This window comes from Gossypium arboreum, chromosome 8 (assembly GCF_025698485.1).
Source record: "Gossypium arboreum isolate Shixiya-1 chromosome 8, ASM2569848v2, whole genome shotgun sequence".
NCBI lineage: Eukaryota > Viridiplantae > Streptophyta > Magnoliopsida > Malvales > Malvaceae > Gossypium > Gossypium arboreum.
Window position 1 is genome coordinate 125,809,435 of NC_069077.1, and position 13,008 is coordinate 125,822,442.

The following is a 13,008-nucleotide window of genomic DNA, read 5'->3' on the forward strand; positions in this document are numbered from 1 at the left end:
CATTCTTCTTGATATTCTTATTGGCTTCTTCCACCGCACCATTCATTTTTGGGCGATATGGTGACGAGTTGTGGTGTTTGATCTTGAATTGACTACAGACCTCCGCTATTGTGCTATTGTTCAAATTCAGTGCATTGTCTGATATGATCCTTTCTAGCATTCCATACCGACATATGATCTCTTTCTTCAAGAACTTGTTGACTACTGACTTTGTGAAATTGGCGTATAAATCGGTTTCTACCTATTTGGTGAAGTAATCAATCACCACAAAGGTGAATCGATGTCCATTGGAATCTTTTGGCGATATTGGCCCAATCACATCCATGCGCCACATTGACAAAGGCCATGGAGAAGTCATAACATGAAGAGGTGAAGAAGACATGTGAATCTTGTCTCCATATATTTGACACTTATGACATCTTTTGGCGTAGTTAACACAATCTCCTTCCATGGTGGACTAGTAATAATCGAATCTCATAATTTACCTGGCCATTGTAAAGCCATTAGCGTGTGTCCCACAGATGCCCTCATGGACTTCTTCCAAGATTTTCTTAGCCTCTACAGTGTCCACATATCTTAATAGCACTTGATCCTTTCTTCTTTTGTATAGGATCTCCCCATCTAAGACATAGTTAATGACCAGTCTTCTCAACGTCCTTTTATCATTCTCGGTTGCCTAGTCTGGGTACCACGATTCCTCACATATCACAATATATCGCGATACCAAGGGTGGCCATCTTTTTCCTCTTCTTCGTCAATGTTGTAGCAATGAGCCGAGGCCTCAAAAATACTCATTTGGATAGGCTTCACGTCCTCTTACTTGTTTACTTTGATCATTGAAGCTAAGGTAGCGAAGGCATCAGCCATCTGGTTTACATCTCGCGGAAGGTAGTAGAAAGTGATGTTATCAAACTCCTCCATTAACTCCAAAACTATTGATGGTCGCTAAACTAACTAAAAATTTGACTAAGGCAAGTGCACCTATCAAACAGTAGTATAGTTATGGTGAGGCCGGAAATATCGTATCCATAAGGACTAAAAGTACTAGTAATTACTATCTTTTTATTATCTAGCCTAAAAATTTAAGGGATGTTTTTAAACTAAAATTAAGTATCTAATTGACTAAGAACGCGACAGAGAATAAAGTTGGAAAATACTTTTGGAAAACCGATGGAGAAGACAATACCCAAGGAAGAATCCACCTAGACTTCACTTATTACTTCTGAATTAGATGATTTATTCACTTGACTCAATCCGTAGAAATCCCTGATTTATGTTATTATCTCTTTTGAGACTAAAAACAACTAACTCTAGGTTGATTAATTGAAATTTCTTTCTAATTAAAACCTCTATTGTCACATTAACTCGACCTATAGATTCCTTTATTAGATTTGACTCTAATCCGGTAGATTTATGCCGTCCTATCTCTAGGATTGCATGCAACTCTGCTTAATTATGAAGGATCTACTCTTAACAGGGACTTTTGCTCCACTGAATAAGCACATCAAAACCTGAATTAATATCCTGAAATATCAAAGCAAGGATTAAAACTCATAATTAAGAATAAGACAAGTATTTATCATATAATTCAAATAGTAATAAGATCCATCTTAGGTTTCAACTTCCCTAGGTATTTAGGGAATTTAGTTCATAACAATAGAGAAAAACATCTCAAAATTGGGAAAACAACAAAACATAAAGAAACCCAAAGAACTTCTAAGGAAATTGAATGGAGATCTTCAGTCTTGAAGGAGATCCTGCTTCTGAGCTAACTTTAATGGCTGTTCTTTGAGTATTTTCTACTTTCTACTCTCTGTGTCCCTTGATTCCTCCTCTCGGGTGTTTTTATAGACTTTAAAATGCCCAAAATTAGCCTTTTTTTTAATAGAATTAGACTTGTGCTCGACAGGGACATGGCCTTGTGCCATGCCCGTGTGAAGGTGCTCAGGCCGTGCAATTCTGACTTGGTTTAATGTCGACACAGCCATGACACACGGGCATGCGGCCTACCCGTGTGTAACACACAGGCGTGTGGATTACTCGTATGGAAGTGCCTAGGCCGTGTGAAACACTAAATTAGGCCCAACTTGTCTGTTTTTGGCCCGTTTCTTGCTCCTTTTACTATCCTAAGCTCTCCTGAATATAAGACATGAAATTAAAGGATTAGAAGCATCAAATTCATTAAATCTTATGATAATCCTTCCAAAAATATGCCAAGCATGGGGTAAAAATATGTATATATTATGGTTTATCAAATATCCCCACACTTAAGCATTTGCTTGTCTTCAAGCAAAATTCTCAACTCACAATTAAAATTAATTCTTCTTAACTTATAATTCTCATCAATAATGTTTTGAAGTAATCTACTGATAATCACATATTGAGAATTCAACTAAAAGAACATCAAAGTTTCAAACAATCCAAGTTGAGCATTTTAATCATAAAATCATAGGTATCCCCCTTTGTCTAAGTAATCACCTTTAATTCCAAATTGACAAGAGTTGACATACTCACTAAAGATTCACTCAAATCACTCAAAGTTTTTAAGGTTTAATAATTAAGCACTCAGTTGTCAAACATGAAAAGTTATTACCATAGGCTTGCATGAAAATCAAATCTCCACCACTATAAGAGATGATACACGAATCAAAAGGTCTTTAACAGGGTTGTAATGGGGCTTGGGTTAAAGGTGTGGATAAAGGCTAAAAAAGAGGGTTAGAATCAAGATTAATTTAATAAATTACCCAACTTAGAAGAATAAAGCTAATTACTGAATGACAAACAGGTGCTAGAAATAAAACTTTCAAAGATGAAGTGAGCTTTCCCTCAATATAAGAACTTTTACTTACCCAAGCTCTTTAAAACAATATGAATTAAATGAATATACAGTTTTTTTTTTTAGGAATAAGAACAGTAATGGAGAGTACATAACAATTCAGCAACTAAAATGGATGGAAATAGTTAGGTAACTAATCAAATTAAAGCTCGATAAAAAGGAAGTCAATAAAAAGAGAAATTCTTAATGAATCAAAAAGGGTTCAATCGTGGGTTAATCATTAAGGGGAAAATCAAGAAACAATGGTTAAGGCTCAAAGGGGTTCACTAGGGGTCAATTGTGTGGGTAGGCTTTTTATAGGGTAAATGGGTTAAAACTTAAGTGCCTTTATGTAATAGCCTAAAATTGGATCTAGTTGGAACAGAGGTTTCGGGACCATAAAATCCAAGATAGAAATAATTATTTTATGATTATTTTGAGGTCTATGATATGATTTCATGATTGTGTGAAAATTTCGTGAAGAAATTCTATGCATAAAGTGCTCAATTTGAAGTTAGGGACTAAATTGAATAAGTTGCAAAACTTTCATTCTAGAAGTTTCTAGTATGAAATTGCTTTTAAATATTAATTAGGAGGTCTTAAATAGAAATTTTACCAATTTCTAAGTGATGGAAAAAAATTGGACATAGATGGAATTTTTGAAAGTTTAGTAAGGAAGGGCATTTTGGTCATTTGGTAATTAAAAAAATAAAAAGGGAAAATAAAGCCAAAATTGATTCATCTTTTTCATGGAGGCCGAAATTAGCATGGGGGAAGCCATGGCTAGGGTTTTCAAGCTTTCCAAGCTCAATAGTAAGTCCGTTCTAACCCGGTTTTTCAAGTTTTTCGTTTTTGAATCCTTAATTTGATTAAGCTTATTCTAGCAATAATTTAAGCTAGGGTTCATATTTGGAAAAATACCCAAAGGTGAAATGTGTTTATTTTGATGTTTTATGATAGAATATGAGGTTTTAAATTATGTTAGACAACTTGTGCTACTCGGTTTTGAGTGAAAACGAGTAAAAGGGCTTAATCGGTAAAAATACCTAATAGTCATAAGTATATGTTAGAGTGAGAATTTGATGTTGACATAGGAGGGAAAAGTGATCAGCATGTCATAAAACATAAGAATAAGTGATGAAGTTTAATTCCCGAGCCTAGGGGTAAAAGTGTAAATATGCAAAAGTTTAGGGGAAAATTATAATTTTTTCAAAGTTTGAGTTAAGGACTGTTTTGAATAGTACATTAATTAAATAAGTAAAATATGATGTTTTAGATCCCGAAAAACGAGATTTGAACCTAGAATGAGAGAGAAATCGAAAATTAGGAAAGTTGGTAAAATGGTCGTTTTAGTATCGAGGTAAGTTCATATGTATAATAAGCATTAATTTATGCATGTTTCAATGTAAAATTGATATATTTACTATGATTGACGAGGTGTTGAAAGTATGTAAGTTGGTGTGATAATAATATAGCAATAATCTTGTAATTTATATTTGAAAGTTAAATTTAGTGAATTAATTGAATTATATTAAATTAAATGATTATGGTGCCAAGTTTATGAATTGATTTAAAAATATGTCTATGGTACATGAAGTGCATTGAATTATCATACATAAATGTGATTTCTATGATTATGGATATTATGGGAAATTGTAAGTTCATATGATTTTTAATAAGGCAATGTGTAATTTAATGTTATTGCCTTGATATTAAATGAGATGTAAGTTTATATGTAAGTAATACATCAATATTACTTGTATTATGATATTTTATAATAATATTGGAAATATGTTTGTTGATAATTTATAATAATATTGGAAATAAGAGAGAAATCCGGTTGAACCTTGGAAAGATTGGATGATCAGATGGTATGTAGCTAGGTCACATGTATGGTCTTGAGTGCACATCATGTGTACAAGAGAGCTACAAGACATTATGATGTAGCTAGGTCGCATGAGTGATACTATGTGTACACCATGTAGACAAGAGAGCTACGGGATATATGTAGCTAGGTCGCATGCGTGGTTCCAGGTGAAGGACACCATGTAGACAAGAGAGCTACGAGATAAATTGGCTAGGTCACATGGGTGGTACTGAGTGTTCACCATGTGTACAAGAGAGCCGAACTATATGATGGGTGGAGCTATGTGCTGAAACCACCAAGTATCGAGGATTGATCCGAAGTGTTCAACGGGAGACTCTCTTGTATTGCTTTGTGAGTTTTGTGATGAACAAGTGCAGGAACTTGGTTATGTGAATGATGTGTACATTAAGTGACCGGGATGTGGTAAGGTTATAAACAAGTAAATTATACATGAGGATGATTTTATGGTGACCTTGTGATCATGGGCCTATACTTGTGATGTATGAAATGTGGTGAAAATGATTTGTGATATGTATGTTAAAATGAGGTTGATACAAAGAAAGTGCGAAAGAGTGAATTAGCAATAAAACTGTTTTGGACAGTAGCAGTGACATGATTTTGAAAAATCACCAAAAATATTAGAAATTGAATCAGAGACTTAATGAGATATAAAATTAAAGATTAATGAGTCTATTTTCATATAAAAGAAACATAGTAAGAAAAGGAGTTCTATATTTTGAGATATTTATGTTTTTGTGAGACTGGTTCAGAATGATTACGTGATCCCCTGTTCTGACTTTGGAAAATCACAAAATTTTAGATAAAAATAATTAGAGGCTTAAACTTATATTTTTAAAATCCCTAATGAGTCTATTTTTAAGATAAATCAACAAGAACATTATCCGAGTTTTTTTCTATGAGATAATTAATTTTTAATGAAGAGAGGTCAAAACTGTCAAAAAGTTAAATAGGGGAAATTTTAATGAATAAACTGTACTAATTGGCTAAACCAAAAATTATGAAAATTTTATAGTAGAAATATATGTGAGTCTAGTTTTAGAGGAAATTTATGGATCTTAATTTGGAGCTCTGTAGCTCGAATTATAAATAAGTAAGTGACTATGACTCGTGTCGACAGTTTGATGTGAGCATTTATTAGTAAATTATGAAATCATACTTACAAGAATGCTATATACATTAAGGATGTGGAATGGAGAGGAGGAGGAGGAAAATAAATATATGTGGAATACATGGAAACTATGGTATATGAAATATTGATATAATAAGAAAACAGAAAGAGAATGATATGTATCATGACATGTATATATATATGACTAGTCTCAATGTAATGCTTGTTGGGTATGGAGTTGAATTGAAATGTTTCAGGTTTGCGTATCTGAATTGTGGTATTTTATAAAGATATGATCTAGTTTTAAATATGAATGCTTGATGATTAAGCTGAAGATATTTTGTAAGATGATAATCTTGGTATAAATGTATAAGTGTTACTATAATAAACAAGGTAAAATGAGTATGAGAGACACATGTATGATGACATACAAATGCTATGTTTGTGGTTTAATTGAGAATATTTAATCATTAAATGAATACCATGTTATATGCTTTTGATTTTGTATAAGTGTGTAAGAGATTAAGGTTGACCAAAGCTTGGAAAATAGCCTAGGTATATTCCACACAGGTAGAGACACGACCATGTGTCTCAGCCATGTATGGAACACGACTTTGGGACACGGGCGTGTGGGGCCTTAAAGCATGAAATTTCCAAGATTTTCATAAGTTCTCGGTTTAGTCCCGAACTCTTTCTAAAGTATGTTTTGGGCTTCGTAGACTCAAATAAGGGACTATGTGTAAGTGAATGAACGTTTTGAAATATGAATGAAATTTTATGGCCCGTATTTTAGTTTAATGTTTGTATGTTTGTCCATTAACGCCTCGTACCTTATTCCGGCCTCGGGTACGGGTAAGGGGTGTTACATTTTATCATTTTAGTATATAAAATCAAATATGTGGTCTTGACATGTATAATCGATGCAAGTTCTAGAATAGCAAATCAATGTTGACACACTCATAGCCAATAAAATAAGTGAGCAAGGAAGATATATGCTCTAAAAGGCTCAAAATCTCTCGAAAATTATGGGTATTTGATGTCAATCCTGTAAATTCAAAACTTCAAGATAATACCTTAATTCAGGGAAACAACCTAGCCATTTTAATTCTCAAAAGTCAACTTATCATGCTTGCTTCTCTAATGTCTTAAAGTTTAAATAATCAATGCAGAATTGCCTATGATTTAATTCAAAACATATCAATAAAAATTATAAATCAATCAAAATTTACTCTAATAATAATATGAGAAAATTATTTGAGAATGAGCTAGAAATTCAAGGATTTTCAAAGAATCATATAAATAACCTTCCCACACTTATGATGTACATTGTCCTCAATGGACAAAGATAGACAGCAATAGACGCATAATATCATAAGAGAGAGAGAGAAGTGAAACTGCCCTGAATTTTTAGAGGTAATCCTTGTAATAATGAAAGTGAAAATTGTAGATATGGCTAATGATGTGCATGAGTCGTAGCTACCATTAAGAAAATAAAGACCACTGTGGAAGAGAATTAAGGGGTTACTTGATAATAACCATAAAGATAAACCTAGTTCAAAATATAAAACAGAAGTCTTCAAAAAATAAATAAAACAAAAATAAAAAATAAAAAAATAAAATAAATGGACTTAGAAGTCCTCATCATCAGATGCGTCAGCGTCACGAGGTGGTGGTGGTGGAGGCAAGATACGAAAGTGCTGGCAGATATGCTGCAGAGTTGCCTTGATGCTGCCAAACCTCGCAAAACACTTTTGTTCGAAGCGAGTGAGTCGCTCGGATATATCAGTCACGGTGGCAGCAGGAGGTTGGTGACTCGATGGTGGCGGTGGCTGTAGGTCCTTGTGAGGGGAAGGGACATCATCAGTAATGTCCGCTGGCTCATCCTGGTCATCAGAGTGAACGAGTCTGTACTGAGAGGGGTCGAATCCACGGCGTCACTCTATCATCCTCATACGGATCATACTAGAAATTCCCTGAAGAGCCATATGTGCTACTAGTGTGAGTGTCGATGACATCTCTGGAGTGTCGAAGAGGCCGAATTGATAAGTGAGATGAGTCACGTAGGGACCAAGTCAGATGGGACCCTTCCTATGGTGGTCTGTCTGATAGTGAAAAGCAAGCGCTATGTAGTATGCCAAATCAAAAACGTGACCAGTTGCCATGCTCCAAAAATAGTACGCGTCAGTTGTGCTTACAACTCCTGTGCTCTCTCTCCTGGTAGTCAACGTGTGAGCTAATAAGGCGTGGATGTATCGTAGAGATGGAGAAAGAGATGCCGTCTTCGGGTGAATCGCTTCATAACGAATCTGACTAGCTGTGAGATCGGTCTAATAGTACGAAGGTGAGTAATGGATGTGACGGTAGAGGTGAAGAAAGTTATCAGCACCTATAAACTCATCGGTGTAGATGCCCAAAGCTGCGCCAAACTCAGGAATGCTCATATGTCGCACCAAGCCACCAAGTCAGAAAGTGATAGTACCGGCCTCGTCATGGGTATTCATCACATGCTATAGATGGAAAGTAGTGCAAAACTCCAAGGTAAGCTCTGAATAGGTGGGCTCAATAATCGCAAAAAATCGATCCCACGAGGCAGTGATAATGAAAGCACGGACCTCATCAACTAGTCTGACCTGTTCCAATGCGGCCTAGTCAATACAACGGCCCACTCCTAATGGTTGTACTCAAAGAAGCTGAAACAAGTCATCCTGTGGGCCTGACAAGAATCGAAGCAGAGGATGATGAGCTTCGGTCGAGGCAAGGTTGCACCAAGACCCTTCTATTTTTTGGAGGCGGGAACAACGATCTTAGTTTTCCCACTAGTGTTTGTCATTGCGTGTCTGCAAGAATAAAAGAGTTCATCAATAAAAAATGTATCACCAAATAAAAGCAAATAATCCTAAATAACACTTTACTCCTAAAATAGAATATTCGCAATCAAAATATGCAAGACCTCATAAAGTGGCTCTAAGTAGAAAGTAAATAAGTAAAATAAATATCCAGCCGAAACATAAATCAGAACTAAAAGACAAAGTGTGCTATATGAAAAAAAATGTTGATAATAGTAACTAGGAATAAAAAGAAAAATTGGCAGAGAACAGTCATATTAAAAAAACAAGTAAGAAGCAAGAATAAAGAGAACAAATTCAATAAAATGCCAAGTAGAAATTGAGCAGTGAGTGACATGCTAATGATAACAAGCAATGAAAAGAGAATAAAATAACAAAGAAATGGAATAAATACTAAGCATAAGAAATAACTAACAGAAACTAACTGCTATAATAATAAAAATAATAAACGTTAGAGGTGTGAGGGGTAAACCAAAAGTGGCGACCAGAGGTACGGGGGACGGTGGAACAATAGTGGAGGTCATGTGACGAGGAGGCCACGATGGGGGGAAAACGGCTGGTGGCCATGTGGGTAGGGGAGAAGGGAGGGAGGAAAAAGAGAAAGAAAGGGAAGGAAATGAAAAGAGGGAGGAGAAAGGAAAGAAAGGGAAGGAAAAAGAAGAGTGGTGGCTGGAATAGGGGACAGACGGCGAGGGAGCGGCTAGGGTTGGGGGGGAAAGATTTGAGAAGAAAAAGACAAAAATAAAATGTTAGGGTTAGGGGTTTAAAAGAGACACAATCGTGTCAGGCCCGTGTTGGGCCACACTGCCATGTCACGCGCCCGTGTGGCTCGAGTATTGCTCGTGTGCGTCGCGAGAATTTAATAACCATTCATCACACGACCACACACACGCCCATGTGTCTAGGCCATGTGGTACACACGATCGTATCGCAAGACCGCGTGCTTCGTTGTTCACTTCTCCCATGCCCGTGTTGGTATCCCACACGCCCGTGTGTCCGAACACACCACCGTGTGTCTTGCTCGTAAGGCTTTCTGACTTGTTAAAATTTAAAAAATTAAGCTCCAAGTTTCACACGGCCTGGACACACGCCTAGTACACGCCCGTGTGTCTAGGACGTGTACTTTCCACGGCCGTCTGAATTTATCACAGGCCGTGTGCATGTCGATTCTTAGGAAATTTTTAGCCCTGTTTTCACACAGCCAAGGACACGCCCATGTGTCCAGGCCGTGTGGGTCACTGTACCTGTAAAAAAAAAGAAAAATGGATAAAATAAATGGGTTAGTGATGTTAGTGCTCAGGTTGCCTCTCGAGAAGCGCTTATTTATAGTTTAAGCTCCACTCACCTCGTATTTGCACGGTCATGGTGGTTCGAGGAGTTGAAACTCCTCATCCCTGCTATCAAGCTTATCAAAATAAGGTTTTAGAAGAGTACTATTTACCTTAAAAGTGTCAAAATTGGAATGAGTTACCTCGACTGTACCATATGGGAAAACATTGAGTACCGTAAAAGGGATTTCTCCATTATGTTCAGAAGTGGCAACACGAGGGTCTGCTTCATCTAACAGTACTTTGTCTCCAACTTTCAGTTGATTCGATTCACCTTTAACTTTATCATGACACTGCTTTGGTTCATCATGTATCCTCGATTTCTTCTTACCTGTTGTTCACAATTCATCTAGTTCCTCGATTTGTAATCTTCGTTCCTCAAGAGTTTTTCGTGGCTCCTTTACTTTATCCCACAAGATTTCCTGCATAGCAGTCTGAGCCAACATGTTGTTCTCATGGAAAGATCTCATAATATCATCTCGATCACTAGATAGTTTAATAGAATCACGAGCTTGAAGTTTAATCGTGTCATCACCTACACGAAGCATTAGTTCTCCTGCACCAACATTAATAATAGTCCTAGAAGTTGCTAAAAAGGGTCGTCCCAATATTAAAGGAATATTACCGTCCTCTTCCATGTCTAAAACAACAAAGTCTATTGGGAAAATGAATTTATCAATCTTAACGAGTACATCCTCAATAATACCCTAGGAAAGCTAATAGTTTTATCTGCCAGTTGTATACTCATCCTAGTTTGTTTAGGTTTCCCAATACTTAGTTGTTTGAACATTTTATAGGGCATGACATTTATACTTACCCCTAAATCGGCTAAAGCATTATCAACTTTTATACTACCGAGTAAACAAGGAATAGTAAAACTCCCTGGATCTTTTAACTTGTTGGGTAGTTTATTTTGCAAAATTGCTGAGCAAATTGCATTTAATTCCACATGCGACAAATCATCTAACTTCTGTTTGTTTGCTAGAAGCTCCTTTAAAAATTTCACTGAATTGGGCATCTACGAAAGAGCTTCAATAAACGGTAAGTTAATATGTAACTTTTTTAAGATGTTAAGAAATTTACTAAATTGTTTGTCTGTGCGGTTTTTCTTTATTGCTTTAGGGTATGGCACACAAGGTGTGTATTCTCTGCTTACCAATTTTTGTTTGTTCTGGCTTTCATTCATCTTATCTTGGCTTACCATAGTTTCTTGCCTTGGTTCTGGTGTGGACTCAACTAACCCTTATTCATATTGAACCGTAATTGCATGGAGCTGCTCTCTTGGGTTAGTTTTCGTGTTGCTGGGCAAGCTACCTTTTGGTCTTTCTCAGATCAGCTTAGCAAGCTGACCTATTTGAGTCTTTAGACCTTGAATCGATGCCTGGTGATTTTTAAGCGTTGTTTCGGTGTTTTGGAAACTTGTTTCTGACACTGAGATGAATTTTTTTAACATCTCCTTGAGGTTCGGCTTCTTTTCCTGCTGGTTAGGTGGTTGAAAACCTGGAGGGGGTTGTGGTCTTTGATTGCCTTGACCACCCCAAGAGAAGTTGGGATGGTTCCTCCAACCTGCATTGTAAGTGTTACTATAGGGGTTATTCTGAGGTCTAGAATTGTTACCCATATAGTTGACTTGTTCGTTTGTAGTGCTAGGGTCGTAAGCTAGGCATTCTGTATTATTCATTCCTCCTTCATTTGTACTGCACTGCACCACTGGATGTACCTGTGTAGAGACACATAAACTATCAATGTTTTTATTTAAAAGCTCTACCTGGTTTGATAACACAGTGACCGTGTCGAGATTGAAAACACCGACTACTTTACTAGTCTTTGTCCTCATAACTTGCCACTGATAATTATTCAGTGACATCTCTTCAATGAACTCATAAGCCTCCTCAGGTGTTTTTTTATTTAAGGTTCCAGCGGCCGCTGCATCTACCATCTGTCTAGTTAATGGGTTCAAACCATTGTGGAAAGTTTGAACCTGTAGCCATAAAGGTAACCCATGGTGAGGGCATTTTCTCAATAGATCCTTTTATCTCTCCCATGCATCATATAGAGTTTCTAAATCCATCTGCATAAAAGAAGAGATACCATTCCTCAATTTAGCCATTTTAGCCGGTGAAAAATAGTTAAGTAAAATTTTTTCGATCATTTGTTCCCAAGTAGTGATTGGTAATGAGTTCAACCACTGTTTAGCCTTATTTCTTAATGAAAAGGGAAATAACCGAAGGCGAATGGCATCGTCAGAAATGCCATTGATCTTAAAGGTGTCGCTGAATTCTAGAAAATTTGCTAAATGAGTGTTTGAGTCCTCGTCCTACAAACCATCAAACTGAACAAACTATTGCATCATTTGAATCGTGTTAGGCTTCAGTTCAAAATTATTTGCAGCAATAGCAGGTCTATCTATACCTGATCCAGTTCCTGTTAAAGTAGGCTTCGTATAATCATACATAGTACGAGGAGCAGGGTTCTGATTTACTGAATTTGCAGCAACCACAGGAGGTAGTGGATTATTCTGATTATCAGCCATCTCCTCAGTTGTAGTATGGATATCATCCTCTCGCTCTTCCTCTATGTATTGTAGACTTCGCCTCATTTCTCTTCGATTTCTACGAGTTGTGCTTTCAATTTCACTGTAAAAAAGTTAAGGTCCTGACAGGTTCCTCCTAGTCATAAACTAGAGACACTTGCCAGAAGTAATTAAAAAGAAAATTTTAGAAAAGAAAAATTGAACTAAAAACAAAAAGTAAATCGCAATAAAAGTAAAAATGGCTAAAGTAATAAAAATCAAGCGTTCTTAATATCTTAGTCCCCGGTAACGGCGCCAAAAACTTGATGGTCGCTAAACTAACTAAAAATTCTACTAAGGCAAGCGCACCTATCGAACAGTAGTACAGTTATGGTGAGACCGAAAATATCATATCCACAAGGACTAAAAGTACTAGTAATTACTATCTTTTTATTATCTAGCCTAAAAATTTAAGCGATGTTTCTAAACTAAAATTAACTATCTAATTGAC

General features: G+C 36.3%; 1 non-coding gene across 1 annotated transcript; it reads left to right on the forward strand.

Moving 5' to 3' along the window:
- Positions 1-11,982: 11,982 nt before the first annotated feature.
- LOC128279692 (small nucleolar RNA R71) lies at positions 11,983-12,089 on the forward strand. Its single transcript, XR_008269890.1, has one exon. It is a non-coding gene; the product is annotated as a small nucleolar RNA R71 (small nucleolar RNA).
- Positions 12,090-13,008: the final 919 nt, after the last annotated feature.